We start from the raw sequence: 22,704 nt of genomic DNA on the forward strand, positions 1-22,704 counted from the left end.
TTTACTTGGTACCAAAGATGACAAAAGGGGAAGGAGGCATAAGGTGGAAGAACAGTAAGTGAAAGAATAATTTTTAAGGAAGAAAGTAAACCAAGTGCATAGGTCTTTTCTTCTTCTTCTTCTTCTTCTTCTTCTTCTTCTTCTTCTTCTTCTTCCTCTTCCTCTTCTTCTTCCTCTTCCTCTTCCTCTTCCACTTCCTCTCCCTCTTCTTCTTCTTCTTCTTCATCTTCTTCTTCTTTTTTTGCAGCTGAGAGGAATTTTAGCCAATTCAGAAACCTTGTTCCCCATAATTTGGAATTCTCATTCAGATGTGACCAAGTCAGTTAGAGTTGGTGAAATCTGATGGGAGAAAGACTGAAACACTAGCAATACAAAACCAAGCAAAAGAATTACAGAGTACTGAAATGATAAAGAGAAATTAAGACCAGATAGATATTAATCTTACCGTTCAGTCATTAAGGAGCATTTCCAAGACAAAGCAGTTCCATTGTCATGGAAGCAGGAAAACTAGCCTTCTTTGTTAGAAATGAGTAAAACTCCAGAAAAGGAGTTACACAGCAAAATAAACCTTAAATCATAACCAAATTTTGAGAGATCAAGGATTTTTCTGGAGGTGCGAGCTTCTGGACCTCAGTGAATTATTGTACAGATTTGAGCAATAAAGATAGCCCAAGCTGGTACCAAACACCAACAGAAGATTTGTCAAACATCAGGGCCACTTCCACTCAGAGTCCCTTCCATTGGTCACCAATTTGTAAACCAAAAAGTATTAGAGACAGGTCTCAATCCATATCGAAATGTATTTTGCCAAAGTTAATCTCATACCTGAAGAAAATAAACATGGAATCAGCAAAACAGTCTGTGGTCTGAGCGTTTTTCCAGATATGATTTTGAGGGCTTCAAAATTTAAAGAGAAAAGAAGGAGGGAATAGTAATCCACAATTTGCAAGAGAAGAGGAGTAGGTAGAGGGATAGTCAGTTATGTATTTATGCTCAGTGAATTGGCACTTTATACAAGATAAGGTGAACCTATGTTCACCTCTGGAGATATTTAGCCTTTATCTGTAGCTATCTGTTTTATCTGTAGCTTTATCTGTAGCCATCTGCTCAGGTACAAGAAAAGGCAGTTTCTTGAATGAGTTAGCTTTCAACTTAGTTTTTTTTTTCTTTTGGCATAGTGAATTGGCATCCCAGGTTTTTATTTTCCTTTCACACTTTAGAGGCCCTGGGGCACATCCACACAAGTCTACTTGAGAACTACATAAAATGTTGCTGCTGAATTCTTAACATCGTCTTGGAAGCAGCTTCAGTCTGAACCTCTGTCCAGCTGCTCTGCATGGACAACATTTGGGATACCAGCAACATGGGGCTACCAAGAAGGAGAAGTTAGCCAGAAGTAGGCTAGCATCGGAAGAACTGTGTCTACTGCAAATGTGGGCTCAAAAGTCAAGCTGTTGCCTAAGTGACTGAGAAGCAATAAATACCTCTTTCCAATTCCAGAAGTGCTGATACAAAAAGACCCAGTCAGCAAACAGGAGTTAGAACCAGACAGGTGGTGACTGGAGAAATTATGGCTGAGAGATTTCAGTGACTGAACTAGTAATTTGTTTCAGATTTTTAAAAAAAGAGGTTGACTATTCTGACGAGTGAAGGATGTCTCAATACCAGCAACACTACCCTGTCTTATAATGTGACAAAGTGTAAAATGACAACAGCAATGAGAACCTTACATAAAATAAATCTCACAGTGCTTACAGAAATCGTGTGATCTGATATGCATTTCATGAAACCTGTTTTTTTTAAACCACATCCTGTCATAGAAAAAAGCACACGGCTTATTTGATTTTATGGATCTAAAAAAGGATCTGGGACTATGGAGAAACTAAGGTTTTGAGTGAGAGAACAAGCCAAGCAAAACCCAGTTGGCATTAGGACCCTAAAAAGAGCTGTGATTCAGGTGAGAATCTGTGACCAGAGTAGGAAAAAAACTGTTGGTGGTCCCAATCTATGTTTGGGTCAACATACAAAATGGGAAAGTAGGGTCAATTTAATTAAAAAGTGCATTAACAACTTTTCTATGTGAAGCACTGTATCAGAGATAGATACTTCACAATCCAATAGAGACTTATCAGATACAGACAGAGTAATCTCTTATACATATTGAGCTCTCTTCATGTGCTTGGTGTCTTATATAAGTTTAAGTCAGTTAATCTACAATAAAACACTAAGCAATAATTTGATATTGCCCACATTTGACAGGTAAGAAAACTTACCTCAAAGAAGTCAGTCATTGAAATCATTGAACTGTCATTTCTACAATCATCACCTATCTGATTCTAATTCTTGTTTGCTGAGTATTGACCCCAGGCTCCCACAGTGGCAAGTGGTGGAAATACTTTGAACCTGGCCAGTCTGTTCCTGGAGTTCATAATATAACACAACAGGAGAGATACTATGATAAAGGAGCACTGAGTGCCCGCACAGACCAAAATTTTACCTTTCCTTGAGGTCATGCAAGGCTATGCAGAAAGTGAAGTTTAGGTTTACATGCATCTGGTTAGTAGCAAGTGGGACTCAGAAAAACAGAAGTAGACTGGATGAGGAGGACAATCATTTCTCTACTTAGGCTGGAAGAATGGCTTAACATGAAACCAACACTTGTCAACCAGTAGGGCTCATCTAATGATCCAGCTGTCTGAGAATGAAGGACAAGGGTTCATCTAATGATCCAGCTGTCTGAGAATGAAGGACATAGGACTGACAGAAAGAGTAAGGTCTCCTGTAGAAATTATTTTCTCTCAAATAGTTCATTTTTTAATAACCTGCTCTTTTCCCATTGTGATCATCACCTTCAAAATAAAAAAAAAAAAGCGCCTCTGAGTATCTTTAGAGCCCAGAAAGGGAAGGCACAGTATGATCTTGGTAGGTTCTCTGCACCTAGAAGCTTACTGTAGGAAGACTATTTGGTGAAAGAAAGAGAATCAGGAATCCGTGTCCAGGCTACTAAGAGAGAGTGACGCCCTACCTCTCTGACATCAGGAAGCCCCTTACACAGCTGAAGCCACCAAATCCTCAGGATCACACTCAGTTCTGCTCTTGGCCTTGGTTACAAGGTCTCCTATGGTCCCTTGGTGCTGCAACTTAGGAGCAATTTTTACTATTTCCTATCACTTAGCCCCCAATGCCATCATGCACAATATCTCAGCCAGTTTTCCCAGGGAATGTGTTATCTCACTGTGTTCAGGCTGTTATAAAAAAGTGCTATAAACTGAACAGCAGACATTTGTTTTCCAAAGATCTAGAATCTGGAAGGCTGAGATGAGGGTGCCAGCAAGGTATGATGTAAGTGAGGGCCACCTTCTGGGTTTCAGATGACCATCTTCTCACTAGGTCCTCATGTCATGGAAAACAGAGATGGAGCTTTCGAGATCCCTTTTACAAGAGCATTAATCTTACATAGGAGAACTCCACCTTTGTGACCCAACCATCTCCCAAAGGCCACACCTCCTCTTACCACCACGTTGGGGACCAAAATTTTCACCTATAAATTTAGGAGAGAAAAACATTTGGTCTATAGCGTTCATGCACAGGACACTGATAATTTTTTTCCTCAACTCAACCATTGGGCTCAAGTTCACATAACTGGTGAGGATGTTGAGATTCCGTCTTGCTCCATTCATTGAAAGTATGATCTGGTTTCACTACCCCAACTTGAACACCTTTGGAAGCAAATATATTGCACTACAAATGTATTGCAAGCAAAATGACAATCACAATAAAAGTCCAATCATTTCTCCTAAGCTCAATTTCCACAACCTAGTTAGAGAAAACCTGTCTCTGTAGCATCTCCTCTTTCTGACCTGCCTGGAGGTTTGCCACTCACATGCTTATCTGGCTCCTCCCTATCTATGAAACTTCACTCTACTTCTCTCTTTTTTGGAAATGCTTTCCTTTTTTTTCACCTTGGTAAAATTCTTCCAAGACACACACAAAAAAATGTTGTCTGCCCATAAAATATTTTTTGAGAACGCTCCAGAATTAAATTCTTATTTATCTGGGCTTCTATCACTCTATGTTTATTCTATATTGTTTATTTACATATCTGCCTCTCCTAGTAAATTCTGACCTTCTCAAGAAAGAAGAAACATACTATTCCCATACATCTGTGTCCCCACCATCTGTAAAGTATCCACCATAGGATATAGCATAAAACAAATCACTTTCACTCAAAGCCTGGCACTGACACTGTTTTCTGTGTATCCTTGTTCTTGTATTTAGTGTTTATAACGCTCTAGTTTCCTCTCCTATGCTGTGAACATAATAATAATGAGAACCCCATAGCCTTTTAAGGAATAAATGAAATAATCCATCTAATGTGAGAGAACAAGCCTGGTACATAGGAATGTTCAGCTATTATGAGGGGCAGAGTCTGGCATGTGCTCTTCACTACTTCTTTTGCACATGTGTATAGCAGGTGTCAAGGTAATAAAGCCCTTCTGTGTCTGCTCTTTCATTTATCCTCACCCCAATATCATGTGGGCTAGGAGAAGCAGGGATTCAGAAAAAAAAAAAGATATCTAGCACCTTTTGATAACAGGCATTAAGATGAATTCCAGGGGAGAAGATGGGGGAATTAACCTCTTATGTGCTGCTCCAACAATGAGTTAAGCAGAATTTGTAAGTTAAATTATCAGTAGCAACAGTAGGCACAAAATACTAGCAAAACTTACTTGGATTCAATCACCCTATCCAGTCACTTGTAGAAATTTTAATCAATACATAGATAGATATTAATAAATACAGTATATGCTACATATATATCATATGTAATATATTTTGTATCATATTATATATATATTGCACTCAGGCATGTGCATATGTGCACGTACATAAATGGCTGGGTAGTGTTTGTGAAATTCAGTGCGATGGGTTTACCGCATGCTCCTTATGAGATTAGGGGTAAAAATGGAATAGTGGCCATGTCAGATCCTGTAGAATCCCCAAGTATAATTACTGAGCAAAGTGTTTTGCTCTTGTACTATGAAAGTGCTTTAAACTAGACAACACTTTGAAAAGCTCTCTCTGATTATGCCAGCCTTCTGTAATCTCTTTAATTAGCTCATATTATCCTGAAATTTCCTACAGCATTTTATTTGCTTTCTACAGAACCAAATATTTCCTTAAGGACCTTAACGATAGAGATTTATATTTTCTAACTCTCCTTATAGGTTGATTAGTAGTAAAAACATTATATCTTTTTTTGTTGTTGACTTGCATAGTATCGTAGCTTGGCACAAAAGATAATATAGTGCCTTAATAATATTTGAATGACCAGTAGTTTTTGACCTATTAGTTCATTTATCACATCAGATTTCTTTCTCAATCTACTGCTGATTTAAATCTATAGATTATAGATATGGGGTCCTTCCTCTCTCTCTTTCTTTAAATTTATCTATTGGTAATTATATATTTGATTCTTCTGCTCTGTGTATTCTTATATTTTATGTCCTAGTTCGTTATGGATAAACTGTTCCTTTCTTCCCTCTGCTTCAGCTCTGGGTGAAAAATTTTAAGCTCAGATTGCAATAATAAAAAATTACCAGAAAAGAGCTTTTGACTCCCCTATTATTTTAATTCATAATTATAATTACAGCAATGTTCATTGGGATAATTTTCCAATACCCTCCAACAACATTTTTTATAAGCATGCTCATTGTTGCTAACGTACTATAGATCCTGGGAAGAAACAAGCTATTAATTTGGTACATTTGAGTTTGTTGCCAGCTGGAATAATTAGTTTCTGACACAGTTAGATTGTATTTAATAGCTCATTGGCACCCAGATGAATTTTCAACTGGAATTGTTTTAAAATTATGAGTCACAGGGCAAATTGGAAAGAAAAAATGAAAGTTCAAATTCCCACACATTTAACTCTAGGTTCCTTTAAATATTATTATTTTAAATCTGAATATAATAGGAGAAAGGAATAAGGGGATGTGTGTTCTATCCTGGATACAATATATATGGAACTGAATGGAGAAATGTAGACTATAGAATAGATCTTTTAGATCTATTTAGATACATTCTGAACCTTTGGACAAGTTAATCCTCTGGTCCTCGGTGTAAATCCATGTATAATAAAAAAAAATAAGAAAATTCCTCTGTATGCTTTCCTTTCATTCTTCTTCTCATTTTTCCATTCCTATACTTCCTTCCTGCCTTCTGTAATAGTTATGTTAAATATGACTTATACAATATAACAAAACACAACTTTATCTACCATCACTATTATAAATTGTGTTACATGTAGATAATCTTTCTCCTTCCAAAAAAGAAATGTAAGCAGATTCCATACATGTTTTTCAGGCTCATCCTTAAGTAATTGCATAATCATACAGTCATTTTTCCTGTTTAAAAACCACTGTTTTTAATATTTCTAACAAATATTTGAAGGAAATGAACGTTTCCTTCAAATAATAATTTCAGAATAAAACTCCACCCCTTTCCTTACCTATATCTTGTGCTTGCCTGAAGTCTGCCTTCACAGGAAGTGATCCTCTCTCTCTCTCTCTCTCTCTCTCTCTCTCTCCATCTGTCTCCTCAACTCCTCTCCTACTCCATAGCTGTTATTTAGTATTGTATAGTTGTAACGTGGTAGAGAAAGGGAGATAATAAAGTGGAACTCGTTTTATTTGGCTGGATGGCTCTAGGTATACACATGATTAGAATTGATATTTGTGTGGTAAATCTGTGGGTTCTTTGAAAATTTTCTTTTTTTTCTTAGTTTTCTCCAGTAGTTTCCTTTATACTGAGGAAATGCTTCTTTATTTCAGATCCCTCTTCTTCCTTGGCATAGGCCTTCATCCTCAAATTCTGGCCTTGAGGTTTTCTAAACCCTCCTCAGTGACTGGGCAGGACCTAATATGACCCTATGCCCGCTCTCTATTCCAATTGGCTTACATATGAGCCCAGGAAACATATGAGCATCCTGGAGCCTGTGGTTCTGGAAGTGTGGTGAATCTTAGCAGAGTCATCTCTATCCTGCTTCCACAGGCAGCTCTAACTTCGGGTGTTAATTGGCCACCAGTTTAGAATGTCTTATAGATACCTTTCAGGTCTCTTAGTCTCTCTCGAAAGCCCCTCCTAAGCTTGAGTAAGAGGAGATGGCAGCCTCTCACACCACACACTGTGGCAACAGCTTCCTCCGAAGAAAACTATGCACACATTTTCTCTCTTTCCCTAGTCAGGTTCTACCTGTATAATTAATGAGAAGATTGATAATATGGAAATGTATTTTACAATTTCTACCTAATATGTAAGATCTGATTTTGAAATTTCTTATACAGTGGAAATTGGTGGCTTGTGGATACCTCAATTGAAACATCGTATTAAAGCCCCACCTTATTTTATTGATATATCTTGACATAAAATGAAAAAGAGAGAGAAAGAATAATATTTTGTGCTACATAAAAAGAAAGTGAAATTCAAGCTTCCATGTCCATAGATAAAGCTTAATGGGAACACAGCAATGCTCATTTTTTTTACATAATGTCAATGGCTAATTTCAGGCAACAGCACCAGTTTTAATTGAAACAGAAAACTTATTTCCTGCAAAGTCAAATTGATGCAGGACAGGCCAGCTCCAAAATTGAGGCTTAGCATGGAAGGTTCCTGGCTTTGCCCAGGAAAAATTTCAAGGGTCAGCTAGTGATGTCAGATAGCACTCTTTTATTGAGCAGGGAAAACTCATAGGCAATGTGCTCAGAGCCGGCTATGTATGTGCTCTTGTCAACTGTATTTATAACCACTTATCCCCACTTTCAATTGAATATAACTGAAGGATCTGGTTATTTTAAACTTTTTAGGAAAGGGATGGTAACTTCCAGGTCATTCCCATGAAAAAGAGTGGAAACCTCTGGGTCACTGCCATGAGGTTTAGAAACTGTAGTAGTGATGGTGAAAGTGTCTTATGCTAATGAGCAATGAGATCAGCTAGGGATCATTTTTGTTACCTTCTGCTGGTTCCTGCTAGTTTTTTCACTTTATGCTGTTGGACCAGATCATGTTCTCGTCAGCAATGTTTTGACCAGAAAACAAGTCCTGCCTCATTCCCCACCTCAGAGATTAGATATTCCTTCTTAATCTTAAGGGGGCTGCAGAAGCATGGAGGTCCATCTTTTGTAAGGGCTTCCTGCTGATTTTATGGGTGTAAACCTTGCCTAGCATTGGAGAAATAAAAGTCTCTAGATACCTGATATAAGAAGCCCAATGGCAGGATATTTTTATTCTCTAGGTCAGAAGACGGAAGGGGCTGGAAGCCTTGTGCTGGCATTGTCTTTATGTGGAAACCAGAAGATGTAAACTTTACTAAGAGATTAAATAAACAAGGAAATTGCAATTAGAAGAAAGAGAAAAATTAATGTTCCTATGCCCATAGATGTTATTTACCTATGCATTTGTAAATTAATAGTTTTAAGTCTTTCATGGTTCACAAGTGTAGGTCATGGTGTCCTCCCCTTATGTCTATGAGGATGATATGGTTTGGCTGTGTCCCCATTCAAATCTAATCTTAAATTCTAGTTCCCACAATCTCCATTTGTGATGGAAAGGACCTGGGGGGAGGTAATTAAATCACAGAGGCAGTTACCCCCATGCTTTTATAGTGATAGTGAGTGAGTTCTCATGAGATCTGATGGTTGTATAAGGGACTTTTCCCCTTTTGCTCAGCACTTCTCCTTCCTGCTGCCATGTAAAGAAGGACATGTTTGCTTCCACTTCCACCATGATTGTATGTTTCCTGAGGCCTGCCAGCCATGCTGAATGGTGAGTCAATTCAATCTCTTTTCTTTATAAATTGCCCCATCTTGGGTATGTCTTTATTAGCAATGTGAGAATGCAGTAATGTAGTAAATTAGTACTGGGTGGTGGGCACTGCTGTAAAGATACCTGAAAATGTGGAAGCAACTTTGGAACTGGGTAACAGGCAGAGGCTGTTGAACTTCCTAGAGACTTCCTAGAGACTTGTTGAATAGCTTTGACCAAAATGTTGATAGTGATATGTACAATGAAGGCCAGGCTGAGGTAGTCTCAGATGAGATGAGGAGCTTGTTGGGAACTGGAGTAAAGGTCACTCTTGATATGCAAAGAGACTGGCAGAATTTTATTCCTGCCCTAGAGATTTATGAAACTTTGAACTTGAGAGGGATGATTTAGGGTATCTGACAGAAGATATTTCTAAGCAGCAAAGAGCTCAAGAGGAAGCAGAGCATAAAATTTTGAAAAAATTTGCACCGTGAAAATGCAGTAGAAAAGAAAACCCCATTTTTCTGAGGAGAAATTTAATCCAGCAGCATAAATTTGCATAAGTAACAAGAAGTCAAATGCTAGTTGCAAAGACGATGGGGAAAATGTCTCCAGGGCATGTCAGAGACCTTTGTGGCAGGTGCTCACTTCAAAACCTCAGAGGCCTAGGTTGAAAAAAATGGTTTAGTGGTCTGGGTCCAGGGTCCCCCTGCTGTGTGAAGCCTCAGGACTTGATGCCCTGTGTCTCAGCCACTCCAGCCATGGCTAAAGGGGGCCAAGATACAGCTCAGGGCATGGCTTCAGAGGGTACAAGCCCCAAGTCTTAGCAGCTTCCATGTGGTGTTGGTCTTGAAGGTGCACAGAAGACAAAAATTGAGGTTTGGGAACCTCCGCCTAGATTTCAGGAGAATGTATGGACATGCCTGGATGTCCAGGCAGAGATGTGTTGCAGGAGTGAAGCCCTCATGGGGAACCTCTGCTAGGGCAGTGCAGAAAGGAAACGTGGGTTTGAGCCCCCACACAGAGTCCCCCTGGGACACTGCCTAGGAGAGCTGTGAGAAGAAGGCCACCATCCTTCAGAACCCAAAATGGTATATCTACTGACAGCTTGTGCTGTGCGCCTGAAAAAGTTACAGACACTCAATGCCAGCCCATGAAAGCAGCTGGGAGGGAGTCTGTAACCTGAAAAGACACAGAGGTGGAGCTGCCCAAGGCTGTAGGAGCCCATCTCTTGCATTGGTGTGACCTAGATGTGAGACATAAAGTTAAAGGAGATCATTTTGGAATAATAAGGTTTAATGACTGCCTTACTGAATTTTGGACTTGCATGAGTCCTGTAGCCCTTTGTTTTGGCCAATTTCTGTCATTTGGAATGGATTAATTTACCCAATGCCTGTACCCCCATTGTATCTAGGAAGTAACTAACTTGCTTTGGATTTTACAGGATGATGGGGGAAGTAACATGCCTTGCCTCACATGGGACTTTGGACTTAGACTTTTGGGTTAATGCTGAAATGAGTTAAGACATTGGGGTATGTTGGGAAGGCATTATTGTGTTTTGATATGTGAGGACATGAGATTTGGGAGGGGCTGGGGGCAAAATGATATAATTTTGCTGTGCGTTTTCCCAAATCTCATCTTGAATTATAGTTCCCACAGTCTCCACATGTGGGAGGGACTCTGTGGGACATAATTGAATCATGGGGGCAGTTACCTTCAAGCTACTCTTTTTGTGATAGTGAATGAGTTCTCAAGAGATCTGATGGTTTTATAAGGGACTTTTTCCCCTTTTGGGTGGCACTTCTTCCTGTTGCCGTATGAAGAAGAATGTGTTTGCTTCCCCTCTGCCAGGTATTTACCTAATGCCTGTACCCCCATTGTATCTAGGAAGTAACTAACTTGCTTTTGGTTTTACAGACTCATAGGTGGGAGGGACTTGCCTTATCTGAGATGAGACTTTGGACTTGGACTTTTGAATTAATGCTGAAATGAGTTAAGACTTCTGTTGGAAGGGAATGATTGTGTTTTAAATTGTAAGGACATAAGATTTGAGAGGGGTCAGGATCAGAATGATCTGGTTTGGCTATGTCCCCACCCAAATCTCATCTTGAATTATAGTTTCCTTAATCCCATGTGTTGTGGGATGGACCAGGTGGAGAAAATTTAATCACAGAAGCAGTTTCTCCCTTCCTGTTCTCATGATTTTAAGTTCTCACGAGAGCCGATGGTTTCATAAGGGGCTTCCCTGTTCACTTGGCTTTCATTTTTCTCTCTCCTGCTGCCATGTAAAGGAGGGCATGCTTGCTTCCCCTTCCACCACTACTGTAAGTTTCCTGAGGCCTCTCCAGCTGTGCTGAACTGTGAGTCAATTAAACCTCTTTCCTTTATAAGTGACCCATTCTCAGGTATGTCTTTATAAGCAGCATGAGAACAAATTAATACAGGGTACTTATAAGAAATATTTATATCTGGACAGGTATAACCGTCTAGTAACTCTGTGAAGTTCAACAGTGATGGATGTACTTAACAATACCTAAAAGGGACCCTTCCATTTTACCTGTAACTCATCCTTGCCAGATCTTTCTTTTTAAGGTTTTAGTAAGACTAAGATTTTTGTTTTAACAGCACAGTTATTTTTTTTTTCTTTTCTGGAAAAGGACAATACTCTTTCTTCATAACTTTGAAAGGCCTTTTGAACATGGCCTAAATTTCAACATAGGAGGCGCAGAATGATATTCGCTTGTTTTCCATCATTGTTTGTATTAGTTTTCTAAGTTTCTTTGGTACTTCCTTTGGCCTAAGGACTTAGAGTCGAAAGACTTATAGCAAATTAAACATTCTAGGCCACATAGGAATGGGGGTGGGTAGGCGCTCATTAGCCCTTAACATATTTTGAAGCAATATTGGAGTCAAAAACTAAAGCCAAAAATAAGCTTATATATTAAGAAAAACCAAGAGCACAGAATTAAGCTATCTTGAGGGAAAGCCCTGCTTCCATAGACCTCCAAGACAATACACTTTAGCATCAGGCCACAACAATAGGCAGACCTGGAGGGGAAATAATCAGAGGAGCTAATGAAACAGCTAAAAGGGTCAGCCATCATCCCAGGCTTTGTTAAAGGGAGAAAGAGCTGAAAGCAGCAAGACACAACAGCTGAAACTCTGAGACATAAATCTGAGAAGTTTTAAAAGATACTAGTTATTGTATTAGAAGCAAAATTTCCCCTAATTTAATAAATCAATACCTTAAATAAACCCAGTCAAAATATATAGCCCATTCTGCAGAAGTCTACCACAAACAATATCCCTTCAATCGCAGCCAGCTTAATCATATATAAAATTCCCCATCACAAATTCACCTTTCACAAACCTCTTTATGACCCATAATGACCATCCATGACATGTCTAGACTCAAGGACCTGTCCTACACCACCTCCCTCCCAAATAACCAGTCACTTTATTCTAGAACAACAATCCACCACACAAAATGCCTCCTCATACAAAATAAATCTCTTTTAATATCCCTCCCCTCAAAAAATACATCTTCCACCTGTAACGCTCCTGGCAGCTTTCTTTTCTACTCATTGGTTTCCTTATATTTTGAACCTCACTTTTAGTAACTTCCAAGTTAGACAAACTTTTTTTCCCAGTAAAGAATATATCTTCTTTGGCACATTGTATATAAACCTAGGAAGCAGGAAATCCTGAACTGCCTATTAAATAGACATTGGCATTTTTTTATGAAAACCATTTTACAATTTTAAGATTTAAAACCACACAAAAACTCACTATTTAAAGCCATTTTACCTATTTTGAAGCCTGCAAACATCACTGGTTTACCCAGGCAAAAATCTTAAATTTAAATGTTAGAAGACACAAATTTCCTTCAAACTAACAAGTTTAGGCTAGCCTTATTTCTTTAATATAAGCACTTTTTAATTTATAAGCCAATTTAATAGCATGCTAGACCCAAAACACATTACACAAATGAGGTGATCTATATAAGGCAGCCAGAGCAAAGTTATTGACAAAAATGGGACCTATCTACCTGGCCAAATTCTGTTTGGCCCAGTCGGTATGAAAGGCAGGAAGAGTGAGGGAAAAGGATCCCATATCAGGAAATAAGGAAGGGAGGGGACAAACTGCGTTGCTAAAGGGGAGCCTTTTCAGTCCCTGAGCCACCAGAGAGCTCACCCAGCAGTAGAGACACTGAAGAAAATGTTTGAGTAGCTGCTTGTCTGCCACTGCGGGAAGCTATCTGTCAGATCAAGGGTCTAAGACCCCAGTAAATTTACATGAGCAAGTCAGCTCATTGGGGTTAGTGGAATAAGATTAGCTCTAGTATTGATTGAGGAATCTTTTGCTCTCTCAACGGGGATGTGTAAGATATTCTCATTGACAATGGCCTTTTTGCTTATAGTAGGCACACTGATTTGGCACACTGACTGGCACGTTGAGGGCTCTCAACTGGGATACCCAAAAGCCAATCTTGTGACACTTTCTTGAGATGGGTAACCCTGAGGGGGTAGGGGGCTTAAAGCAATTGTTAACAATTGCACTTTTTGGCTATTTCTTTTGGGTTTTCCTACCTCATTTGTACTTATTGTTATGAATCTTAAAGGCCATATGTTAAGAGTTTGCACACAGGGTTTTGATGTCCCATTTCCTCCTTTTGCAGTTTTCTCCTAATAAAAGGGGCAGATTGAATAATAAAATGCATTCATGGAACACTTGCCCCTCTGGGGAGTTTGGGTAAGCATTGGTATGTTTCCTGAGTGCCTCAACCAAATAATCCTGAAACAGACCAGGATTTTCACCTCTTTCCTGAGTTACATCTCTAACTTTGTCACAACTGGCTGGCTTAACCAGACTTTTTCCTCCCCATTTTTTTCCGTGGCAAAGCAAGTGGACATCAATACTTGCAAGTCATGACAAATTAAATTAAACAAAACGATCAACAAAACAATTTTTTTGATAAACTTTCCTGGATTTTTTTTTAATCCAGCCAAATTTCTCCTTGTATACAGCCAAATCAGATAGAAAATAGCACATGTACTCTAAGTGTTTCCCCATTTCCATCAGCTATTTCCCACAATGGACATAGGTTTAACTTCAAGAGCTGATACGTAGCTCTACTCCTGATGGTACAGTTGCGCTTACTTTCTCAGGGAGCAGGGGACATAGGCTGAGGCTACTTGGATAAGCGAGAGGGATGTGACTGGTTATCATGGAGTGGACTCCTGCATTAGAGAACTGGCAGGAATGCCCCTCACAATTAGGATACTGAGGAGGCTCTAGAGAGGCCATTGGTCTTCTGCAGAGAGCGGCTAGGAGAAGATTCCCTAACTGTGGCTTTCTGGTCCCTGGAAGAAACATGAGTGAGTAAAGGGCCATAAAAGCCTGTATGTAAGGGATCTCTTCCTGTTTTCCTTCCTTATTTACAGAACAAATCTAATTATAAAATAGCATTTGCTATTTATAATATTTATAATATAATTTGTTCCAATAGCCTAAAAGACACCCTAACGGCAAGTCCAATGGGATGCTCATCAGTGTCCTCATTACTAACAATGATTTCTACTGGACACAGAAGTGTTTCTAAGTCTAGCGAGAGGGAAAGCAATTGGGCTATTGCTATTTTTCCATTTTAGATTTTCACTTCCTGCAGAGAAGGTATATCTATAGCTAGCAACGTGATATGAAAATGGATTATAAGCATTTGCCAGTGAACAAAATATGACAAAAATAACTTTTTATTAAGCAAAGTGTAGAAAGAAAAGTATAAATAAAGTGGCAATATGAAAAGAAAATGCTGTTACAGAAAATAACTTTAAGGTAGAAAACAAGAAAAGGCAAGACCAAGATTCCCTAGGCTGGGGCTGTAATCTCACAATCCTGGAGGGAATTTTAGTACCCAATACCCCAGAGCATCCATGCAGCAGCCTACAATACCAAATGCAAAAACCCAGAGTACCTTGGTATCGGTTAACAAGGGTCTCCACACCAAATGCTGAAAATCTCACAGCCACCAAAGACCAAGCTGGTGCCGCTGAACAACGCGATTGGCATCCCAGAATCAACACAAAGGGGGACATCTCACAACCAAGAGTCTTGCATCAAACAATTGATCAAATACAGTTAACAAGAAGCTAAAGTGAAAACTACAAGTGAAACATATATTTCAGAGCAAAAAAATGAAATGAAATAAAATGGTCAACAGAAAAGTGAAATGGCATTACAGAAGAAAGGATGAAGGGAAGGGGGAACAAGTATGTCGTTGGTCAGGCATGCTATGGGGAAATTCAAATTTACTGTATAGCCTAAGGCCTTGTTTCTTGGCTCGCCCGACATTGGGGTAGACTCACCTGCCTGCAGGAGCCAAAATAGTGCCAACTTGCCTACTGGTCTCCTACTTAGGGTCCAGGTAAATGTCTCCTCCCCAGGTTTACCTGGCTTTGGTACCCCTGTTTCAAAGATCGACTGTAGTAATCACGCCAACCTGCTAGTCAAGTAATTAAATTGGGAAAACCATCTCAGCTCAGTAAGTTCTAAAGAGTAATGACTCATAACATTGCCTAGGAAGGCAGTGTTCTGTATAATATACTCTGCTCTTGGTAAGTCATAGCCTGGTTTAAGGGCCTTCCTCCCAAGAATCACATGTGCACCCTTCATACCAGAAGACATGTGTTTTGCCACAGACTAGAGAATGCCTGGTCCTTTAATATGTATGGTGGTTCTGGGTTAGCTTTCAGTCATGAAATAATCTGTCTCTGGAAGCTTTCTTTGTTTTAAATTAGACAACTCATAATGCCCTAATGTAATTAGAGACAATTAATTAACCAGATTATATCACTTGTTGCAGATCATTTTAATGGAATGGGTGTTTCTTGGGAATGTCATTGATTGACAGTCAGGAAAATTCCTAGTCTCTAAATCTCCTCTCTTCCCCCCATCTTTGTCCTCATTACACCGCAGTTTTCTATTCCACTGCCTTTTCATACCAGCTCTTTCCAAGAACATGAAGAATGTAAGCAGATTTCTGGCCCACAGAAAGTAGGGCAGATACCTTTAAGTTCTCTAAAATGTTTCTGAATAGCAAATAGTACTTTTTCTTTGAAAATGAAAAGCATGCTTTTTATGCATAAAAAAGTATGCTCTCTCAGAGGAAAATCCCTTTTCATTTACTTATACTTTAGTTTAATAATGGTGGTTAATCAACTTAAAACGATGATTCTTAATGCCAAAAATAAAGTAAGAAGATGAAGAGCATTCAATTCAATAAAATGTAAGTTAAAAAGTGAAGATAAAATCATGTTTTGCCAACTACTTACATCATCTTTACCAGGCTCACTACAGGAGGAATTAATTTGGAAAGATAAAGTGCATTGACTTAGTAGTGAGTCTTTGGATATTTGGCAGAAGAAGGAAGCCACTAACAAGAAGCTTATCTTTTATAAAGGTTAATTCTCAAGTGGAGAGATTTATAGACTGAAGCTCAATCTTTGTGTCTTTTTTTTTTCTTTTTCTTTGTCTTTAATTTTACTTTAAGATCCAGGATACATGTGTAAAATGTGCAGGTTTGTTACATAGTTATACATGTGCCATGGTGGTTTGCTGCACCTATCAGCCCATCATCTAGGTTTTTAAGCCCCACTTGCATTAAGTATTTGTCTTTATAACCAGTACTACTTCCTTTTCAAAAAAAAAAACTGTTGAATTTAAGTAATGTAAAAATATTAATTAAAATTATAGAATATAGGTATAACTTCTTAACAGATTCACATATTTATTGTTAAAATTAGTGGAAAAATTAGGACGATTTTTAATTTCTTCTTTACTGATTTTAATTATTTCTCAAATTATCCTGGGAATAAATGCACACTGTTTTTTAAAAGGGAAAATAATAAGTATGTTCTTTAAGTGTGAGACAGTGTGTATGTGTCCTCACACATAAGGCAGAGTGGATTATATCTCTTTTCTACCAGCAAAGAGCCCTTAAAATGTGCTATCACAATCATTCTTGTGCCCTGAGAAGTAACAGGAAGATTAAAACCAGTGGTAATAATCTTCACCAGTAAAAACAGTTTGTAGTTCAAATTAGTCTCTACTGTGGTCCTCAATCTGCCCAATTAGAAAAATGAGATCATTGGTCTACTATAGACTATGCTTCCATAGGACTCTAATTATCTCCAATGGTATACACACTGAAAGTTTCTCACAAAAGCCTTCTGTTTGTTTCTTATTTGTGTTGGTGAGAGGTAGTAGATAGGGTGGGGAGAATTATTAGCAAATAGACAACGAACATGGAAATTAAGCAACATGCTCCTGAACAACCAATGAGCCAATGAAGAAATTAAGAAGAAATTGTAAACATTTCTTGGAACAATTAAAATGAAATACAACATTCCAAAACCAATGGGATACAGCAAATACCATACTAAGAGGGAAGTTTATAGCAATAAATGCCTACATCAAAAAAATTTGAAAGACGTACGCATACTAATACACCACAAGAAACTAGAAAAATAGGAACAAACCAAACCTCAAATTGGTAGTAGTGAAGAAATAGTAAATATCAGAGCAGAAATAAAATTGAGACTAAAAAATGCAAAAGATTAATTAAAGAGTTGGGTTTTTGAAAAAAAAAATTTAAATTGCAAACATTTAATTAGACTAACTAAAAAGACCCAAATAAATAAATTCAGAGACAAAAAAGAAGACGTTACAACTGATACCACAGAATACAAATGATGATTAGAGAATATTATAAACAACTGTATGTCAACAAATTAGAAAACTTAGATGAAATGGAAAAATTCCTGGACACATGCAGCCTACTAAGAATAAATAGAAAATCAGAGTAGAACAATAATAAGCCACAAGATTGAAGGAGTAATAAATAGTTTCCTATAAAAAAAAATACCTAGGACATGATGGCTTTACTGTTGAATTCTACCAAACACATATAGGAAAAAAATTTGAAGAAAAGGGAATACTTGCAAACTTATTCTATAAGACCAGCGTTACTCTGATACCAAAACCAGACAGAAACACAACAACAAAAAACTATAGGCCAATATCCATGATGAACAGAGATACAAAAATCCTCAACAAAATACTAGCAAACCAAAAACTAACCATGCAATCCATTTATGCCTAGTGTTCCATCATTGGAACGCTAAGCATGTGGGAGTTATTTGTATCCTGCTGCTCAAGGTTATTGCCATGGTCTGACTGCAAAAATTCAAAAAATTGCAAACTCAGGCATAAATGCGTTAACAAGATCATTCACCATTGTCAAAAGGAATTCAATCCAGGGAGGTAAGGATGTTTCAACATATGCAAACTAAAACACATGATAAAACTGTATAATCATTTCAATAGATGCTCGAAAACACTCAATAAAATTCAACATTTCTTCATGATAAAAACTATCAACAAATTAAGTATGAAAGGAGCATACCTTAAAATGATAAAGGCCATATATAGCAAATTCACAACTAATATTATACTGAATGGGAAAAATGGAAAGCTTTTCCACTAAGATCTGGAACAAAATAAGAGTGCCCACTTTCACTGCTTTTATTCAACATAGTACTGAAAATCTTAGAGCAATTAAGCAAGAGAAATACATAAAGGAGATCCAAATTGGAAAGAAAGAAGTCAAATTATCTTGCTTGCAGATGACATCATGCTATATTTAGAAAACCCTATAGAGTCCATCAAAAAACCCTTAGAATTCGTGAAGAAATTCAGTAAGTTTGAAGTATACAGAATTGACATGCAATAATGTTGTATATTGTGTATAGCATTTCTATACACCAACAGCAATCTGAAAAAGAAATTAAGAAAACAATCCCATTTACAATAGCTACAAAAACAATACATAGAAGCAAATGTAACTGAAGTGAAAGATCTATAATGAAAACTGTAAAACACTGAGGAAATAAATGGAAGAGGACACAAAGAAACAAATATATTGCATGCTTATAAATTGGAAGAATTAATATTCTTAAAATGTCAACACTACTCAAGGTACAGATTCAATTAAATCCCTATTAAAATACCAATGAAATTCTTCCCAGATATAGAAACAACAATCTTAAAATTCACTGGAACCACAAAAACCCCTATTAACCACAGAAACCTTGAGCAAAAAGGTCAGAGCTACAGGTGTCACACTAACTGATTTCAAATTTTGTTACAAAGTTACGCTATAGAAAATAGCATCGCATTGGCATAAAAACAGATACATAGACCAATGGAACAGAATAATAAGCCCAGAAATACATCCATGTATTTACAGCCAACTCATTTTCAACAAAGGTACCAAGAACATACACTGAGGAAAAGACAGTCTTTTCAACAAATGGAGTTGGGAAAACTGGATGTTCATATGCAGAAATATGAATCTAGACTCCTATCTCTCACCATACACAAAAACTCAAAATTGATTAAAGGCTTAATGTAATATCTGAAATTATGAAACTACTAGAAGAAAACATTGAAGAAATGGTTCAGGACACTGCTCTAGACTATGACTTTTTGTGTAAGACATCTAAAGTGCAGATGATGAAAGCAAAAATAAACAAATTGGATTACATTAGGCTAAAAAGCTTCTGCACAGCAAAGATAACATCATCAGAGTAAAGAGATAAATTATGGAATGGAAAAAAATATTTCCAAATTATCCATCTGACAAGGGATTAATAACCACAATAGAGAAGAAACTCAAACAAACAAACAAACAAAAAAACAAATAATCCAATTAAAAAATGGGCAAAGGATCTGAAAAAACATTTCTCAAAAGAAGACATACAAATAATCAACAGGTATATGAAAGATGCTCGACCTCACTAATCATCAGGAAAGGGCAAATCAAAACCACAATGAGATATCATCTCATCCCATTAGGAATGACTATTACTAAAAAGACAAAAAATATCAGAAGCCGGTGAGAATGTGAGTAAAGATTATCTCTCATACACTGATGATGGGAATGTAAATTAGTATAGCCACTATGGAAAGCAGTATGAGGTTCCTCAAAAAACTAAAAATAAAACTGCCATATGATCCAGCAATCCCACTGCTGAGTATATATTAAAAATAAAGGAAATTGGCATATAGAAGCTATATTTGTACTTCCATGTCTATAACAGCAGTATTCACAATAGCCAAAATTCAACCTAGGTGTCCACAAATGAATGAATGGATAACGAAAATATAGTATACACACAATAGAAAATTATTCAGCCAGGAAAGAATGAAAATGACAGGAAAGAATGAAATCCTGTCATTTTCAGCAACATAGTTGCAACTGGAGGCATTATTTAAGTGAAATACACCAGTCACAGAATGACAAATATCACATGTTATCACTCACTTGTAGGAGCTCAAAAAGTAAATCTCATGGAGGTAGGCAGTAAAATGGTGGCTACCAAAGACTGGGGAGGGTATGAGGCAAGTGGGACAATGAAGAGAGGGTACAAAAATGCAGTTAAATTGAAAGAATAAGTTCTAGTGTTTGATATCACAGTAGGATAACTATAATTAATAATAATTTATATTTCATAGTAGCTAGTAGAAAAATTTGGAATGTTCCCAAGACAAACAAATGATACATATTTGAGGTGACCAATATCCCATTTATCCTGATTGCTACACATTGTATGCTTGTATCATAATATCATGTGTACTCCAGAAAAATGTACAATCATTATGTATCATTTTTAAAAATTAAAAAAAATGCAGAGCAGTTCTATCACCACAGGTATCTCTACAATTTTGTCATTTCAAGGATACTACATAAATGGAATCATATAGTATATCATTTTCTGGGAGTGACTTTTTCACTCGGCTTAATTTTCTAGAGACTCATAAAAGTTGCCGCATGTATCAACAGTACAATTTGTTTTTATTTCTGAGTAGTATTCCATTGCATGGCTGCACCACAGTTGGTTTAACCATTCCCCCACTGAAGGACATGGGGGTCATCTCTAGTGTTTGGTTGTTATGATAAAGCTACTTTGAACATTTGTATATAGGCTTTCATATGAACATAACTTGGAATTCCTCTGGGATAAATACCCGAAAGTGCAATAGTGGGATATATCATAATTACATATTTAGTTCTCTAAAACACTGCCAAACTATTTTCCAGTGACTGTGCTCTCCGCCAGCTGTGTGTAAGGCTTTAGTTTCTCCACCTTCTCACCAGCATTTTGTTTTGTCATATTTTTATTTCAGCTATTCTGATAGATGTGTAATGATATATATTTGTAGTTTTCAAAACAATTATAAGATAAATTACAATCTCAATTTTAGCAAAAGAAATGAAAGATGGGCCCTTTTATTGTCACTTTTAGCCAGGTTAATTCCATTTGACATAGTAAATCCACTTCCTGGAATCTACCCTACTAGTAAGGAGACAGTTCCCTCATTCTCATTCCAAAATCAAATCCCCTCCTGATTATTTAGTGTTCCAGGACAGTTTGCCAATGCTTAAGGACAACACACGTCGTGGGAATGTCAGCCTCCTCGTATTCTGGACAGTTATCTTTTTTTAGTGCAAATATATAAATTGGCATTTTTGTCCACAGGTCTGTATCCTCGGGTAAGTCCATCTGAAGCAGTCCTGAAGATAGATTTGAACTGGGTTTACTGACAAGTCAGTTTCTAATAACCCATCGTCACAAAAATAAGACCCAGGGCCTTGGAAGAGTTTTGTAAAATAATAATTCTCAGAGCAAAGCCATGGCAACCAGCCCCTCTCATGGGGAATGCTCAACATCCCTGCAGGCAATTTATTGGCACCTTCTACAGTAACTATTCAATTTTACAGGTGAATCTTTCATACAGAGAAACTTGATAGCCATAGATATCATCTCAGAGTCTGGATTTTTTAAAATGGGAAATCTTTCTTGAGACTAATACCACTCAGATTTAATTTCTAAAAATGTTTATGATCCTAGCAGGTATAAAATTAATGAGCTGAAGAGAGAGATTATCAGCAGAGTCTAAGTTAATTCTCTCTGAGAAGAAAGTATGAAGATTTACTTATTTTCTTTTTTTTATTATACTTTAAGTTTTAGGGTACATGTGCACAACGTGCAGGTTTGTTACATATGCATACATGTGCCATGTTGGTGTGCTGCACCCATTAACTCATCATTTACATTAGGTATATCTCCTAATGCTATCCCTCACCGCTACCCCCACTCCACAACAGGTCCTGGTGGGTGATGTTCCCCTTCCTGTGTCCATGTGTTCTCATTGTTCAATTCCCACCTATGTGTGAGAACATGCGGTGTTTGGTTTTTTGTCCTTGCGATGGTTTGCTGAGAATGATGGTTTCCAGCTTCATCCATGTCCCTACAAAGGACAAAGATTGAATGAAAAAATTTTAAAAGAACTTCAGAACTTTCTTCTCCTTTCTCTCTCTTTCATACATCCACATAGACATATACACATAGAAGTAGATTAAATATCATATTATTCCTACTGGGATTAAAGTAGAAGCCAATGGACAATTTCTTATCTTATCAAATATATCCAACCATATTTGCCAAAATTAGATTTAAAAACTATAATTGTGTGTCTATGAATAAATGAAGAAGACAAAGAAGAAATGTTTCATTGCTGCTTCTCTTTGTGTTATTAATAAAATCTCTTATAATCCTTGGAATAATCTTTGGAAGTTACACAATAATTGCTTCCAAAACACTTACAGTAGGATTCATCAGATGATAAATTCTTTATTTTTGGTGCCTATGTGTCTTATTGTTTCTATACCTCATTCATTAAAAACATAATAATTAATGCTAATGTTTTGTGTTTGTCAAACACCTTTCTTCAGCGTTTTTAAAATAACAGGCTTCATGTGCATTAACCCTTTAAACCCCT

The sequence above is a fragment of the Pongo pygmaeus genome, chromosome 12, assembly GCF_028885625.2.
Source record: "Pongo pygmaeus isolate AG05252 chromosome 12, NHGRI_mPonPyg2-v2.0_pri, whole genome shotgun sequence".
Taxonomy (NCBI): domain Eukaryota; kingdom Metazoa; phylum Chordata; class Mammalia; order Primates; family Hominidae; genus Pongo; species Pongo pygmaeus.